An 11,357-nucleotide genomic window follows, 5' to 3' on the forward strand; every position below is an offset into this window, starting at 1 on the left:
AAATGGCTCCTCTCCTCCTTCCTGGTGTCTGTCTGCCATTAGCATTGGAATAAACTTCATGCTGAATATCTGCATCTCCCCTGGGCCCGGTGTTCTGGAAGTGAGAGAGAGGATGTCAGGCTTCAAGGGAGGTTCTCTAGGAAGGTCATTCACATCCCACATCTATTCTAACTAGAATTCAGAGCAATTAATCAATCCAGTTTCATCTCCTGCCCTTCATTCTCTAGCCTGCTTCTGAACCATGGTGTTCAATTGTGATAGGGACACTTTGGTGACCCTGACTCCAAAACTCACTTAATATACCAAAGGCCATCCCCAGTGATCTGCTTCCTCGCCAGGACTTTGTGTGGGTCTGCCGAGGGAGTAGAGCACCCTCAGACAGTGTGGCTTTACACTTCATCACATGTGGGGCCTTTCGTGTCACTTAAGATCTAAACTGATAACCATGCTAGATACGTTTCTAATGTGACAACATCATGAACCACGAGTCCCGGAGCCTAATCCATAATCCTACTTCCTAATGTTTAAGTCTCATGCTGAGTCCTCAACGTGGTTAGATGCACAAGATGTAAACCAAATCTTCACTGAATCCTTGACCCAAATAGGTAATCCAAGTGTGTCAATCCTAATGAACCTCCCCGACCTCAGTATTTCTGATGAATTTTGAGACAGGATCTCACTGTGATGACCAGACTGGAGTACAGTGGCAGGATCAGGACTCCCTACAGCCCCAGTGTCCCAGGCTCCAGTGATCCTCCCTCCTCAGCCTCCCGAGTAGTTGGGAATAGAGAGGCCTCCTACATCGCCCAGCTAATTTGTGAATTTTTGTGGAGAGTGGATCTGGCCAAGGTGCCCAGGCTTGAAGCCGGATCAAGCAATTGGGTTCCTTGGATTTCCTAAATAGACACAATATTCTGCCTTGACTCCTGAGGACACAGACATACCTTCCCTCAGGCCAATGACCTCAGGCCTCCACGGTCCCTGGATCTCTAGGAAAAGAGGGCATGATTTCGTGCCCACACCCAGTGCTCTGGGTCATAAGCCTGGATCTGCAAAAACAAACACCCCTTGAGAAGACAGGGACTCCCCAGGATACCCCTGTATCCCCTCATCCAGCCTCCAGTCACCTGATTCCTCCCCACCTCCTCCACCTCCCCCCACCCCACCCACCTCCTCCAGCTCCTCCAGGGAAACCCAAGCCCTGCAGCGCATGGAACAGAACTGGAACCGAAGCTTCTGGAACAAGGGTCGCTGGGAGCGGTTCTTCCCATACAGGAAGTAGAAGATGGCTTGTTTGGGGCTCTGGTTGTCCTCCTCCATGTCATTGGCCACGTAGCTGGGGGCAGAAATCAGGCTGCTGCTCGGGGCACCACCAGGAGAGATTTCCGGCTGAGGTCACCTTCCCAGAGAGGAGGGCAGGGGACCGTCCTCAGCTCAGGACTGGCACCCACCCTGCAGAGAGCCATGCCTTCCTCAGGAGGGCCCTGCTGGACAGAGGCCAGCTGAAGGGCGCCCCTCACACCTTCAGGATGGAGACCAAAAGCCAACTGGTGGCTGAGAGTGGTGGCTTAGGCCTGGAATCCCAGCACTCTGGGAGGCTGAAGTGAGTGGGTGACTTGAGGCCAGGAGTTTGAGACCAACCTGTTCAACATGGTGAAACCCCACCTCTACTAAAAATATGAAAATCCCCTGGTGTGGTGGCACACACCTTAGTCCTAGCTATTCCAGAGGCCGAGGCACAAGAATTACATGAACCGAGGAGGCTGAGGTTGTAGTGAGCCGAGATAGGTCCGCTGCATTCTAGCCTGGGAGTGAGACTCTGTCTCAAAATAAATAAATAAATAGGATGGGCGTGGTGGCTCATGCCAGTAATCCGAGGAATTTGTGAGGCTGAGGTGGGTGGATCACCAGGTCAGCGATTGAGACCATTCTGGTTAACACAGTGAAACACCGTCTCTACTAAAAATACAAAACATTAGCCAGGCCTGGTGGCATGGGCCTATAGCCCCAGCTACTCAGAAAGCTTAGGCAAGAGAATCGCTTGAACCCGGGAGGCAGATGTTGCAGTAAGCTGAGTTGGTGCCATTGCACTCCAGCCTGGTTGACAGAGCGAGGCTCCATCTCAAAAAAAAAAATTTAAAATATAAATAAAATTTAATAAATATGTAAGTAATTGTCCAGGTGTGATGGCACAGCCCTATAGTCTAAGCTAATCAGGAGGCTGAGGTGGAAGGATGACTTGAGCCCAAGAGATGGAGGCTGTAGTGAACTATGATCTCACCACTGCACTCCAGCTTGGGGGACAGAGTGAGTCTTTGTCACAAAAAAAAAAAAAGAAATAGAATACATTGATATTTTTCCAAGATCCTGCCTTCTGTAGGCATCTAGTCTAATGGGACTGGGAGAAATCAGGGCAAATAACCTCATCCCAATGTCACATTATAATAGGATGTCACTGGCGTGCTATGGGCATGCAGAGGTAGGAAGATGAGGGAAGGCATCACAGAGACTGTGGGGTGAACTGGCGTCAAGGAATGGGTGATTCCCTTCAGAACCACACATATGCAGGACCCCAGACAGAAAACACAGACGCAAAGTCGAGTGGTGGGCATTTGGAAGGAACGGTGAAACCAAGCCAGGAAACACCAGGATGGCGAGCCGGTTTGACTGCAGAGAGATTGTAGAGAGGGTGGAATTGGCACTGTGGACCTGGCCTCGATTTCAGAAGACATCAGCTAAGCAAGCTGTTCAAGTGGGCAGTAAGGGGTGGTACCTGTGCTTTGGAGAGATGTTCAGGTGGCACTAGGAAGCCCCCTGGCTTGGGGAGAGGCTCCAGGAGGCCCCAGCAGGGAGCATTTGGCAGTGGATTCGAGTGAAGTGAAGGGGCCTGAACTGTGGCCTCTGTCATGGGAACCCGGAGGAGGACGATGAACCATTGCATTTGGGGTTGATGTGGGAAGGAGAGACAGAAGAACCAGAAGTGGCTGTTGCTGGGGGAGGCATCGTGTCTGCTCCTTTTCCTCTCCCCTTAGGAAGGGTGGATGGTTCCTTTGGTTTTATTCTTTTATTTTTAAACTGGCATTTGAGTTTGGTTTTGTTTTGAGAAAACATCTTGCTTTTTCACTGAGGCTGGAGTTCAGTGGCTTAATTAATCATAGCATACTGCAACCTCTGCCTCCTTGGTTCAAGCGGTTCTCTTGCCTCAGCCTCCTAAGTAGCTGGGATTACAGGTTCACACCACCAGGCCCGGCTAATTTTTTTTTTTTTTTTTTTTTTTGAGACATAGTCTTGCTCTGTCACCCAGGCTGGAGTGCAATGGCATAATCTTGGTTCATTGCAACCTTTGCCTTCCAGGTTCAAGCAATTCTCCTGCCTCAGCCTCCTGAGTAGCTGTGATTACAGGCACATGCCACCACACTTGGCAAATTTTTGTATTTTTAGTATAAGCGAGGTTTCACCATTTTGGCCAGGCTGGTCTCGCACTCCTGACTACAGGTGATCTGCCTGCCTTGGCCTCTCAAAGTGCTGGAATTACAAGCATGAGCTACCACACCTGGCCTGAGTTTATTTTTAGAAGGAACATCTAAGAACGTCATTGTATAATCCTATCTTGTTTATACACAGAGTAAAGAGGACAAATGGGTGAAAGAATAAATGAGAGGTTGGAATCCGACTTGCCCTGCTGTCCCAGGGTGTTGGATATTGACCATAGGAGGAAGCAAAGCACTCATAGAGCCAGGAAGAAATGAATGCGTTGGTACTGCCAGGAGAGGAGGCCGGCGCGGCCAAAATACGCTATGACCATGGCCAGCAGGTACTGATGGAGAGAAAGGAACACAGAGAGGGAGAGGTCACATCTTGGAAGAGGAAGATCATGTGGATGGGGGAATGGGGGCAGGGGAGGGGTTGCCCATCAGAGAAGGGACCTCAGCATTGGGGTGACTGTGCACATTGGGAAATAGTGAGGTGGAGGGGTATTAGAAGGTCGGATGCAAATCTGAGAAGCTGGAGAAAGGGATGTCAGTGATGCTCCCAGGATGCTGAGCTCCGATGGGACCTTTGCTGGGAGTGTGTCTAGGTTGGCTGGCGTCAGGAGGGTCTTGTGTGTGCCAGGCAGAGAACTGTCCCGAAGAGCTGAGAGCAGCAGGGTCGGGAGCTTCAGGGCTGCGGCCAGACTGTGGCCCAGGGCTCAGATCCCTAAGGACACCTAGGAGAGGCAGGGGCCACTCACTCACTCTGCAAGAAACCAGCAGAGTCCCGAGGGAGATGCTGACAAGTCATAAAAAGACCAAGAATAGCTGGGAGTGGCGGCTCAAGCCTGCGACCCCAGTACTGCGAGAGGCGGAGACAGGAGGATCACGTGAGCCCAAATTCGAGAACAACCTGGGCAACATAGCGAGACCCTCTTTGTCTAAAAATTACAAAAATTAGTCAAGCACGGTGGTGTGTGCCTGTAGTTCTAGCTACTCAGGAGGCTGAGGCAGGAGAATTGCTTGAACCCAGGAATTAGAGGCCACTGTACTTTATCCTAGGGAGCAGAGCTAGACTCTGTCTCAAAAAAAAACCCAAAAAACAGAAAACACAGACAAAAATCCTGGGTTGGTGCCAAGACTCAAGACCGTGGGAGCTGACTGGGCACAGTGGCTCATACTGTAGTAACAGCACTTTGGGAGGCCAAGGCTGGTGGATCACCTGCGGTCAGGTGTTCAAGACCAGTGTGGCCAACATGGCAAAACCCTGCCTCTACAACAAACACAAAAATTAGCCAAGCATGGTGGTGCATGCCTGCAATCCCAGCTACTTGAGAGGCTGAGACAGGAGAATGGCTTGAACCCTGGAGGTGGAGGCTGCATTGAGCCAAGATCAGGACACTGCCCTCCAGCCTGGGCAACAGAGCAAAACTCTATCTCAGAATAAAATAAGACTGTGGAGCATCAGGTGGGAGCTGGTGGACAGGGAGGGGAGGGGAACTGTGGGTGTGGAAGGTGTGCCCTCCCCCAGGCTGTGTGTTGGAACAGGAACACAGTTTCATGGAGAACAACCTTACCTTGTCGGATGCCCTCAGATCTTTGTCCCAGGCCAGGAATCTTTTCATGACAGAATCCTCTGTGATTAGAGAGCAGATGTTAGTGTGAGAAGCGGAACGGAGTTTCCATGGGAGAAACAGGGTAGCCAGGAGAACTGCGCCTCCCTGGGGAAAGTCTCAGGATGGTGGCCGCGGGTGAGGTGGATGGGAGAGGAGAGAATGACTTTCACTGGGCAAGGGAGAGAGGCTCCTGCTCTAAGACTGCCCTGAGAAGAGGCTGAAGGAGGCCCTGGGTGTGAGAATCTACCGGATGGAGAGCTGAGAAGAAGCCAAGATGCCCCTGCCACAGACAAGCAGGGACCACTGCAGAGTCATAAAGTTATTCCCATCGTTTCCTCATGAGACAGTCACATCAGCGTGTGACCATGGTCTTGGTATCCCTCTCTAGGCATGGAGATACTTAGGTTTAGAAAAGTCAGCAAGAGACATTACGTTTCTGAGGGCACAACTGGAAACACTTTCTTTGTTTTTTTATTTTGTTTTTCTTTATTTTTTTATTTGTTTATTTCATATGGTGTCTCACTCTGTTGCTAAGGATGGAGTTCAGTGGTGTGATATTGGCTCACTGCAACCTCCCCCTCCGGGGTTCAAGCCATTCTCCTGTCTCAGCCTCCTGGATAGCTGGGATTACAGGCATGTGCCACCACACCAGGCTGAGTTTTGTATTTTTAGGAGAATCGGGGTTTCGCTATGTTGGTCAGGCTGAACTCCTGACCTCGTCAAACTCCTGACCTCAATAGATCCACCTGCTTCGGCCTCCCAAAATGCTGGCATGACAGACATGAACTACTGCGCCTGGACTTGGTTTTCCTTCTTTGACAGGTTTTTGCTCTGTCACCCAGGCTGGAGTGCAATGGTGCAGTCATAGCTCACGGCAGACTCAAAGCCCTGAGTTCAAGCGGTCCTCTTACCTCAGCCTTTCAACCTCCTGGGATCTCAGGCATGAGCCCTGCGCCTGGCCTGAAACCAAGCTTTCTTACCCCAATCGCAGACCTTGATCAAGTCTAGCTGAATCGTCTATGGCCTCCTAAGTCCCTCATGAGTGATCACTTCTGAGTCCTCCCACATGGAGCGCTCACCCACTGGGGAAGCATGTATTTCCCATGGGAAAAGTATGGTTATGGGAAGTTTCCTCTTTTTTAAAAGAACAGGATTGGAGGTGCTCTCTGGGGTGTCCTCCTACCAAGCAGCCTGTTGAAGGCCTGGTGGTGCTCAGGGAGCACAGGTGACAGTCGCCGTTGCTTCAGTTTCATCTTGAGCCCCTGAAGCGTCTCCAGCACCCAGATCTCCTCAGGCTCAGGGGTGCGCTCCTTCTCTGGCTCCTCCTTGGGCTCCTCCTCAGATTTGTCCGACCACTCCCTCTTCCTTTTATGGCAAAGGAACCAAGGTGAACTGGGACCTTCCCAAGGAGATGAGTAAAGAAAGCAGGCCACCGTGTAATGCTTCTGCAATTGATCACCTTAGACCCCGACCCAAAACCCCAAAGCACTTTCCATCCTTCCCAGCCCCGCAGACTGTTGGCTTTTTCCTTTCTGAACCCCATGTGCCTCTCCTCCTCCTCCCCATTCTTTCATCTCTCCTCAGAACGCTTCCTCATTTCCTTCCCTAGTCCCTGGCTCTCTGAGTCTCTCATTTTTTTTTTTTTTTTAAGACAGAGTCTTGCTTTGTCACCCAAGCTGGAGTGTAGTGGTGCCATCTCAGCTCACTGCAACCTCCATCTCCTGGGTTCCAGTGATTCTCCTGCCTCAGCCTCCCAAGTAGGTGGGCTTACAGGTGCCCGCCATAACACCTAGATCATTTTTGTACTTTTTGTAGAGACTGGGTTTCAATATGTTGACCAGGCTGTCTCAAACTCCTGTTTTTAAGTGATCCACCTGCCTCAGCCTCCCAGCATGCTGGGATTACAGGTGTGAGCCACTGCACCCGGCCTGAGTCCCTCCTTTCTTCCCACACACCCTCCTCAGGAGCTTCTTCCTGACTTGTGGGCCCTTCCTTTTTTTTGAAACAGGGTCTGAGTCTTTCACTCACACTGGAGTGCATTGGCACAATCTTGGCTCACTGCAACCTCAGCCTCCCAGGCTCAAGCAATTCTCATACCTCAGCCTCCCAAGTAGCTGGGATTACAGGCATGCACCACTGCCACCCAGCTAATGTTTGTATTTTAGTAGAGACAAGGTTTCACCATATTGGCCAGGCTTCTCTCTGACTCCTGACCTCAGGTGATCCACCCACCTCATCTTCCCATCATGTTGGTATTACAGGTGTGAGCCACCTCACCCGGCCCCCTTCCTTCTTCTTAGTCAATCCCCTCCCATCTCTTCTTCCTCCAGTCCCCTCACCTGATGGTCCCGGCACTTCATCATCTATCACCTCCAGGAGGGAGTACCCCAAGGTGCTAGGCTGGGGACTCCTCTCCTCAAACTGGGGCTGCAGTTAACACCTGGCCATGATGTCTCCCAAACTCTGTTCCCTCCCACGGAACCTTGTGCCTGTTCTGTCCAAAGTCTTCTTCCACACTCTATTAGGACCAGTAAAAGTGTGTTAACTCTTCTCAAGGCTGGGGAGAAGTCGGGAGTGGAGAACAGCTCTGAGAAGATGCTGTTGTGTACATGGGTTTCCGAGTGCCCACAGAGTGCGGTCCAATCAGGAAGGTCGGAATCTCTGATGTCTTCGGTCATTCCAACCTGGCAAGCAGTTTGAAGAAAAACACATGTAACTGCCAGACTGATCTCTTGTCCTGGAGATCCAGGATCAATAGTGTCTGGATCTCCTGGGGTCAGTGGTGTCTCCTGTCACTGTCCGAACCTCAGACCATTGTCCAAAAGCATCTTCACGGTCTCTGCATCCCTCTCTTCCCTGTCCCAGCTCACGCCTGTAATCCCAGCACTCTGGGAGACTGAGGCAGGTGGATCACGAGACCATCCAGGCCAAGATGAAGAAACCCTGTCTCTACTAAAAATACAAAAATTAGCTGGGCATAGTGGCCTGTGCCTGTAGTCACAGCTACTTGGGCGGCTGTGGCAGGAGAATCACTTGAACCTGGGAGACAGAGGTTGCAGTGATCTGAGATCCTGCCACCACTGCACTCCAGTCTGGTGACAGAGTGAGACTCTGTCTCAAAAACAAACAAAAAAACAAGGTTGTGTTAAAGATGTAGAGGACCTTTGTGTCCTGACCAAGGATAAAGAAGTTTAGCAGCCTTCCGCTGGGCAGCACCAGCCTGAAATCCCAGCACTTGGAGGCTGAGGTGGGTGGATCACCTGAGGTCAGGAATTCGAGACCACCCTGGCAACATGGTGAAACCGTGTCTCTAGTAAAAATACAAAAATTAGCTTGGTGTGGTGGTGGGAGCCTGTAATCCCAGCTACTCGGGAGGCTGAGGGAGGAGAATCACTTGAACCTGGGAAGTAGAGGTTGCAGTGGGCTGAGATTGTGCCACCATTGCACTCCAGCCTTTGGCAGCAAGAGCAAAACTCCATCTCAAAAAAAAAGAAAAAAAAGTTTGGCAACCTCCTCGGACTCCCACCAAAACCCAGATTCCCGCCAACACCCAGATGTCTGTGGTGACCATTTGCCTCCTGACCTCAGCCCTCTTCTTGTTCCCCTTTCCCCAATATCAAAGGAAGCTTGAGATTCACGTCTTTTTTTAAGTTTATTTTTTATTTTTTTCTGGCTCTGTCTCTCAGGCTAGAGTACAGTGGTGTGATCAAAGGTCACTGTAACTTCTGCCTCTCAGAGTCAAGTGATCCTCCTGCCTAAGCCTCCCGAGTAGCTGGGAGCACAGGTGCATGCCACCATACCCAGCTAAGTTTTGTTTTGTTTTGTTTTTGGTAGAGGCAGGGTTTCCCCATGTTGCCCAGGCTGGTCTCAGACTAATGGGCTCACATGATCCTTCCAGTTTGGCCTCCCAAAATGCTGGGATTACAGGCCTCCATACCTGGCCTCTATATTCATGCCTGTTCATTGTTTTTGTTGGTGGTTTGTTTTGAGACGAAGTCTTGCTCTTTTACCCAGGCTGGAGTACAGTGGCGCAGTGTCATGATCTCTGCTCACTGCAACATCCCCATCCTTGGTTCAAGCGATTCTCCTGCCTCAGCCTCCTAAGTAGCTGGGATTACAGGCGTGTGCCACCACGCGTAGCTAATTTTTGTATTTTTAGTAGAGACGTGGTTTCTCCATGTTGGCCAGGCTGCTCTCAAACTCCTAATCTTGTGATCTGCCTGCCTGAGATTCATGCCTTTTAAGATGGCTATGTAGGACATCCACCTGTCATGTTCTTGCTTTGCTGGCTCTCCAAAATGAAATCACTTTTCTTTCTCTAGATTTCTTGGATGCAGTGCAGTGAGCAGAATGATCTGGACTCGGTTCCACTCTGGCCCCACAGCACCCAGCATCCCTGCAGCAATGTGCTGAGCTTCCGGGCAGGGAGGAAAGGGAGGCACCAGGGCGGGGTCCAGGAGGCACCAGGGCGGGGTCAGGTGTTTCCCACACCATCCAGGTGACAGTGACAGGTGCTGAGTCTGGAGAGGTGAACAGCAGTCATCACATAACGATGACCTAGAATATGACTGTCTAAGGACAGACGAGAAAATGACATGAGAGAAAGGTTACCTAACTTGCCAGACACACAGACATTCTTTGCAAATGTATCCATGCAAATCTATGCTTATCCTCAGGGAAAATGTACTGCTGGATTATATGGGGTTTAATTTTTGCCTGTCTTTAAGAGGACATACCTTTCGGGTGTGTTTCTTCATAGTATTTTACATTGTCATTTTCTTTTAAAAATCCTTTTGGGCTTGTAAGAATGGCATAATGGATCTGTCATTCATGTATTCTTTGAGAGTGCATTTTTACAGTAAAATAGATTGTGCTCATTATCCCATCTGCTTTATTTGCTTTATTCATTTAGAGACAGAGTCTCCAAATAAATAATAATTCAGGTCTGCATCACATCACTCGAATCCACTGCCAAATGCTCCATGCTGGGGTCTCCTGGATCCTCTTCCCAAGCCAGGGGGCTTCCTAGTGCCACCTGAACATCTCTCCAAAGCAGCACAGGTCCGAACCCCCACTGCCCACCTGAACAGCTTCCTTAGCTGATGTCTTTTGAAATCGAGGCCAGGTTCACAGTGCCAATTCCACCCTCTCTACAATCTCTCTGCAGCCAAACTGGCTCACCATCCTGGTGTTTCCTGGCTTGGTTTCACTGCTCCTTCCAAATGCCCACCACTCGACTTTGTGTCTGTGTTTTCTGTCTGGGGTCCTGCTCGCATGTGGTTCTCAAGGAAATCACCCATTCCTTGACATCAATTCACCCCACAGCCTCTGTGAAGTGATGCCTTCCCACATCTTCCCACTTCTGCACGCCCATAGCATGCCAGTGACATCCTATTATAATGTGACATTGGGATTAGGACATCTGCCCTGATTTCTCCCAGTCCCATTAGACTAGATGCCTGTAGGAGGCAGGATTTTGGCAAAATATTAATATATTCTATTTTATTTCTGGGGAACAGAGACTTGCCCTGTCCCCCAAGCTGGAGTGTAGTGGTGAGATCATAGCTCACTGCAGCCTCCATCTCCAAGGCTGGAGTGCAATGGTGCTATCTCACTGCAACCTCCACCTCCCAGGTTCAAGCCATTCTGCTGCCTCAGCCTCCCGAGTAGCTGGGATTACAGGCGTGTGCCACTGCATCTGGCTAATTTTTTTTTGTATTTTTAGTAGAGACAGGATTTCACCATGTTGGCCAGGATGGTCTCGACCTCTTGACGTCAGGGGATCCACTTGCCTCTGCCTTCCAAAGTGTTGGGATTACAGGCATGAGCCCTGTGCCTGACCTGCAATATTATATGTAGAAACATATTTATTTTACTTTCACCAACTTCTTGGTTATTGCTATTTGGACTGCATGGATTTCCTTCCTTTGTTTTTCCCTTCCTCTCCCTTCCTCTTCTTTCCTTCTTCCTCCCTCCCTCCCTTCCTTCCTTCTTCCCAAAGTTTAACTTTGTCTTATTTGTCTCTCTCTGTTGCCCAGGCTGGAGTGCAGTGGCACCACCTCAGTTCACTGCACCTCTGCCTCCCATGTTCAAGCGATTCTTGTGCCTCAGCCTCCAGATTAACTGGAACAATAAGCACACACCACAATGCCCAGCTAATTTTTGTATTTGTAGTAGAGACCGGGTTTTCCCATGTTACCCAGGGTGGTCTCAAACTCCTGGGCTCAAGCAATCTGCCCGCCTCAGCCTCCAAAGGTGGTGAAACTACAGA

The 11,357-nt window shown here is 50.1% G+C and overlaps 1 pseudogene; it reads right to left on the reverse strand.

Annotated features, from left to right (window-relative positions):
* Window positions 1-989: 989 nt before the first annotated feature.
* Window positions 990-9,843, reverse strand: LOC110569334 (speedy protein E4-like; annotated as a pseudogene).
* Between the last annotated feature and the right edge of the window lie 1,514 nt (window positions 9,844-11,357).

The sequence above is a fragment of the Aotus nancymaae genome, unplaced genomic scaffold (assembly GCF_030222135.1).
Source record: "Aotus nancymaae isolate 86718 unplaced genomic scaffold, 86718_ANA_hifiasm-v0.15.2.pri h1tg000015l_0, whole genome shotgun sequence".
Taxonomy (NCBI): domain Eukaryota; kingdom Metazoa; phylum Chordata; class Mammalia; order Primates; family Aotidae; genus Aotus; species Aotus nancymaae.